The sequence below is a fragment of the Dermacentor albipictus genome, chromosome 4, assembly GCF_038994185.2.
Source record: "Dermacentor albipictus isolate Rhodes 1998 colony chromosome 4, USDA_Dalb.pri_finalv2, whole genome shotgun sequence".
Classification (NCBI taxonomy): domain Eukaryota; kingdom Metazoa; phylum Arthropoda; class Arachnida; order Ixodida; family Ixodidae; genus Dermacentor; species Dermacentor albipictus.
The window spans coordinates 3,724,785-3,731,360 of record NC_091824.1 but is presented as its reverse complement, the minus strand read 5'-3'; positions in this window follow the sequence as shown (position 1 = coordinate 3,731,360).

The following is a 6,576-nucleotide window of genomic DNA, read 5'->3' as shown; positions in this document are numbered from 1 at the left end:
CAAAATTGCTGTCTGTGCGCACCTTGCCAATCTCCGCAATAGAGCCGTCATCGTGGTATTTTAGTCTCCCGTTTAGCAAGAGTGTTGCAGACAAGATAACTGGTTCAAACAGGCTTTTTTTTTAATGATTCTGTACTAGTACGGTATCCCAAAAGGTGAGGTCAAGTGCTCGCCCTATTTACTTCCCTCGCGCTACAGCGCACTGACAGAATTTTGCGTGCACCATATATACCGTGCTTTTGTCGTTTACGCTTCAGGTTCTCGATTGTGTTTTCGCCCCCTTTATCCACGTGAGCGGTATTTCATGGTCTTACGGGGTACCACGTGTGTCCATATATTGTGTCCAATATATGAAACGGCCCAATTCTATTTTATTTGACGATTCAAATGGTATTAATGTATTGAGTCCTTTGTAGCTTTGTGCTTGTTATCAATTTTACTACTTGGCGAATGGATACAGCATGTACGCTGCATAACTCGCTTGTGGATACTGCATACGTGAGTCGAGTATGCTTTAGGTAGTACGATTGTTTGCCGTTTGGGACATGTGTCGGAATGTACGCTGTGCGCCCTTCGCGCTTTACTTAGTCGGCGGCCTGCCGAGTTCGTGCGGGTGCAATGTGTGCGCATGGAGTTTGCGAAGCGCTCGCGCGGTTTTTTTTATATGTGTTCTGTTCGCGCGCTTCGCACAGCAGGGCATGCCGCAGTTCTTTGTCCTTGTGCAACACATTTTCCTAGCGTACGCCTGTGCATTATTTGATACCGGTTTCACACGGGGCTCTTTTAACCGCTATCCCATCCGTTACAAATCGAATTTCTCGGTCGTGATTGGCTCCTTTGCGCAAGCTACGAGAGTGAGCCAGTCGCATCGATAATTTCGATCTGGATCGGGCTTGATCGCGATCGAGAGTGGTCGTGTGACACCGGTTTTACACATGGCTCCCACATTGGGAACACTTTAAGTTCAATGCTACTGAGTGAAGAGAAAGTGCATATACCGTATATGCCAGTGGTGGTATGTGGGCAAGTCTTTCTGGTGAAGCCAATACTTGTGCATTCAAAACATTTCAACTACCAGCGTAGTGCATCAATGTGTCTACTTCACAAAACGGAGCACAAGTGCAGATATCTGAGCATACCTGTCCAGGACAGCAAGTGTGTCTACATTTAAACCACTACCAGCTTGTGCGGCAGTTCTATTTCCAGCGGGACTGCAGTATAATCAGTAGGGTGCGCTCAAGTTGTTCATCTATGAAGCTCTGCCTCGACTGTGTGCCAAATATTTTTGGACGTGAAAGTGGGGGTGAATTGATAAACATCAGTGGAACTGTGCCTGGACTTTGTGGCAAATGTTTTTGGATGTGAAAGTGTGGGTGAACTGGCAAAGAATTTGCTCTGGGCTACATGTGTTAAAAGTTTTTCTCATTCAGAGTGCTTTTTTTTACTTTAGGAGACTGAAGATATGCGCAAATTGTGACATGTCAGTGTGCTAATTAATGTATTTGCTGGTTTGCAAATTATTCGTTGCAACTTTGTTTTGGCCAGAGAGGTACAACTTTGCCTCTTGTACAGGGTTTTTTAGATAAAACACTTACTATTTATTACGACCATTGCTTCCTTTGTTACACAAGTGCAGCTTCCAGTGTATTCCAGTTTATTTCCATGTTTATGTAAGTTACTAATATGAGGCTTGCATATTCATTTCTCACGTTCTGGAGTGGCAAGATGCAGCATTACTGTCTCATCGTTCGCTGTACTACAGTAGTGTTCACTTGTTACACTGAATCCCCCGTTTAAGTATTCTGTAGTAATTTCACTTTATTGCTTTTTTGTTGTACGGTTATTTTTCTCGCCATTACCTTCTTTGATATATCCTAAAGGCGATATTTCCAATTTTGCATTGTTCCCATTTTTTTATTTCTGTCACGGGATTATTTTATGATGGTATGCGGTGGTATTTCTTTTTGTGCTCTTTTCAAGCTTCTAGCTGATTGGTAACATTGCTTGGAGGCAGTTACCATCCGATTCATACTCTTGGCTTTCAGTCTACTTCCATTCGCTCCGATGTCACTTCTGCATAACTCTAGTCCATCTAATAGCACGTCCTCTTTACTATGATAAATGAGAAACATTAGTACACTCCAGGTTCTTCTGTTCATTTTTGTATGTGTACTTGGAATTTTGTTTATGTGCTAGTGAATGTTCACTTTCGAGTTCATCACGAATCCTTTCTGCGACTTTTGTCATTGTTGATGTACTTTTACTTCTATTTGCATTTCTCACACAGTTTGTTCGAAGCTTGCATAAGCATTACATTTTAATAAAGTGTTTTTGCTTGGTCACAATGTTCTCATTTCATGCACTCTTGGCATGAAGAGCTTGATCTTGCCGCCTACCAAGTCGTGACCATTTGTTCTTTGCAGGATGTCATTCCCGTTTTGGTTGTAAGCATCGTAGCTTACTAAAGGTGGTATTAAGGATTCATTATTCCTAACAGGCTTATTTTCGTGGGACTTGGTAGAGGATGCGCCGGCCATGCGGGGAACAGTGCTTGGCACTGCGCCATGGCTCTTGCAGTCAACACCGACGCTTCTACTCATCTGGGGCGCGATTGGAGATCGTTGTTCGAAACGCCCGATCAGTTTCACCTCACGCGATTGGCCTAGGCCGTGCCGACGGGTGCGGCTGACGACGTCTGCGCGGCATAGGCTAGTCGCGTGAGGCGAAACTAAACGCGTGTTTTGAACAACGATGTCTGATCCCACCCGTCACCTGCGAAAATTAGCTTCAGATGATCGTAAACCTTTCAAGACCACTTCTAGACCAGCTTTTTGATAACCTCCTAAAAACGTTTAGAAATTGGTTACGAATGGTTTTGGCAAAGGGATTACTTGTGTCTTTCCCAATCCTATTTCTAGACCAGCTTTTCGAATACGTCTTGCAGACCTGTTCTAGATCGTCTCAAAAAAGTAATTAAGCCGGACATTAGCAGAAATATACGACGTTTTCCCGCCGAAGTTCTCTCATTCGTGTCTTCTTTAACCCGTTTTTATCGTCTTGGATAAACGCTACGAAAACGTTACGTATCTCTTTTGTGCTACCTGGGAGGTGATGCGCCAAAATTAGGAAATTTGCGGGTGCTAGTTGGAATCGGTTGGCGCAGGACAGGGGTAATTAGAGATTGCAGGGAGAGGCTTTCGTCCTGCAGTGGACATAAATATAATGATGCATGATGATGATGACAGTAATCGTGTTTTGGATATGCATTAAATGTTGCACATCCGTCTCGCAAAATTTGTAAACGTAATTTTGTATTAAAAGAACTGGAGCACACCTGCTACAAAGATGGACTGATACTTTTCTCACGCAACTTCCCCAATGTAGTTTCATAGGCTAAGTGACGCTGCTGTGCTTTGAAAACGTGTGCTTTAATTTATGTTGAAACATGTTTAGGATAATATATCTGCATACAAGCTGTAAAAAGTTTTGATAATTGCACAGTTTACACACTTCATTTTTATTTGATACTCCAATATCCCAACTGTGTTTGTTAATCTGTTCACGTGACAGGCAATGCATTCAGGGTTGTATATTCAGTTCATTTTAAAAACGTCTCTTCAGGCGTGTGGGCACCGGCATGTGTGCTATTTCTAACATGCTTTATCAGTGCCTCAATCAGATTTCTGAATGTGATATGATGATCTCTGTCTGGGTTTAAAAGATTGATACATACATCATGCTATTTGGGCTTGTAGGCAGCACAGTGAGATCTATCTGCTGCCTGCCAGTCTGGTGAAGAGTTCTATGGGTGCAGGTAGGAATATATATCACTCTTAAAAGGACCTGTACAACCTATACATATTCCTACGAGACTATAGAAATTTCTATCAGTTTTTTTGCTAGGGTACTGATGTTAGGTTTTTAACTAGTGATAGCACTCCGGAGAGACATTAGTGGAGACATTGCCCCACTGGGCACGTGCAGCAGCTAAGCCCAGTGGTGGGGAGATATGGACTTTGCGCCCGCTTGCGAGAGCAAGGATGACGTGGCATTGCGGCGGCGCCCTCTCCCCTCACGCAACATTTGGCGCGCTAGAGCGACGGCAGATGTACCCTTTCACCCGCTCTGCTCCGTAGAGGCACGCTCGCAATGTGGTCACAACAAATGAGATTTGAGGTTCCATTTCGCTGAGACGACAGACGCTGCCTTTTTTACTCAGTTGGCCATTTGTTTAGTCTGTTTGAAGAGAAACGGACCTGCCAGAGTTTGGTTGTTTCACGACAAAACACAGTCATCAACAGAAAGTTTAGTTTTCTACGTTAAGTTCTTTGCGAGATCTAAAATGAGAAAAATCAAGGGCTTAAACACTCAGCATTGTGGCATGCTAGAAGTGACAAAAGACAGATTTGTGAATTAGAGTTGTTAACATAAAAATTGTGTTTAGTCATGAAGAAAGCATTCAGTGAATTTTAGTGATTGCATGTGGATCAATATTAAGTTAGCTTATTCAGGAGAAGGAGGCAGTGGCACAAAGTAGCAGAATTTAAAACGCTAAAAGCATCCATTCAACGCAAGAACTAAGAACTAAGCAAGAACGCCCTCTCCCCTCACGCAACACCTGGTGCACTATAGCGACAGCAGGTGTACCCTGTCACCTGCTCTGTTTCGTCGAGGTGCGCTTGTGACGTGGTCGCAGCCAATGAGATTTGAGGTGCTGTTTCGCTGAGACGACAGACGCGGGCTTTTTTGCTCAATGGGCCATTTGACGCTTTCGCATAAATAATCGCTACAGAATAATGACGACGTGGTTATGTTGAGCTCGCGTTCACGCTTCATCTACACGGACCACCCTACCTGTGTACTTTTGGTACTGGGGCCAATTCTGTACCATGCAATACACTCAGCCATGGAGCACCCACAACGATCACACGATAGGCAAAAAACGCTGTGCTTTAAACATGCACCCACAGAGTGCCCCAATATTGCAACCTGCCGATCCGTGCATAGTGAAGCGTCCGCATGGCCGCGTTTGCCACGTGGCCGTGCCATGCGAGTGTGTGGCTGATATATCAATTGAGTAATGGAAAGACTGGTTCCAAATGCATTTACTAACCAATTTTAGTCCGCGGCACTTTTATGTGCTGCTTTGAATAACTGCGTGTGGTACCGCGGTTCCCGCAGTCGCCGAATGCATGTGGCGCGTACTTTAGCAGCAGCGCTCGGCGTGTTTCGACTAAAGCAATTTCATTTCAACTCTGCTTGCCACTCATGGCGGCTGTAGCTGCTTATAGTTATACAGTACTTTGGTTATAAAGTACAGTAAGTCTAGTTAATAAATTTTATTGGGATGTGAGGTTTTATTTGTTAAATCGAGAACTTCGTCAAATTGAAACCACTTGATTAGATCACGCAACATGCCATAAAATTGATGCAAGAGCCAAAAATGTCGTTTTTGCCTACGTTCACACTTATTGTAGTAGTTGAGCATGTACTCTGCCTTAACAGAAGAAATGATTAAACATTCTTAAAAGCTATATGTCAGTGATACTAAAATCACCAGAACTCAATTAGACCTACTATACCCACATTTTTTTTTAAAATTATGGCAAATCGGGCAAGATATTAGTTGATTCTAGGTTTTCAGTGCTCATGAATGTGACAGTGAAAGTATTGAATGTCATGTAGTGTAATGCAACGAAAACAAGGACACAAGAAAAAGCAAAACACAGACATAATTAGGCGCTTGTGTCTGTGTTTCATTTCTTCTTGTGTTCTTGTTTTTGCTGCGCTACACTACATGCTGTTCCATGATGATCAACGAACAAGCCCACATGCCGCCCCCGTGTAAAGAACAGGAAATTTCGCTATACACTTAAACTTTGATATAACAAAGTAGGTAAAATTGGCAATTCGCTTCGTTATATAGAAATTTCCTTGTATTGAAATTCGATCTGTTATGCAAATGAGTACAGTCGCCGATCGATTTTTGTTGCATGGAAAGGGGCCATGCAATTTTCCGAATTATTGGGCAATAAAAAAAGCAAGTTTGAATGGGAAAACAATTTATTTTGACGAAAATAGGAGTCAGCGATGAATGATACGGTTTCATGCCACGTTGATATCTTCACATCAGCGGTACGTACGAATTAAGTGACGCCATATGCTTTCGCGTGCACTCCGCCCCCAAAGCGTCGCCCGGTCGCACTGCGACGACGCTATCATAAAAAGCGCCGGCAGCTGGGAGCGAATGCTTCGTCTGCTTCTCGTTCCAACGGGTCATCAAAACTCGAGATTGCGCAACCTTCAATACTAAACGTGCGGGAAAGCAGCTTACATGATGCCACGCCGTCTTGGCATGCCCGCTCTTTTCACATGCAGCAGATTACCTCTAGAGCAGGGTGCGCGGCTGCGTATGCGCTCAGCCGCGTTTACAGCCACGCGCAGTCATGGCTGAGACAGGCGCCAACTTACCCCCCCACTCCGCCCCCTCGCGCGCGCTTGATCGCGTTACCGCGAGCTCGCTTTCCTTCCCCACTTTGCCATTGCTCGCGTGGGAAGGCCGCACTTACGAAGCCA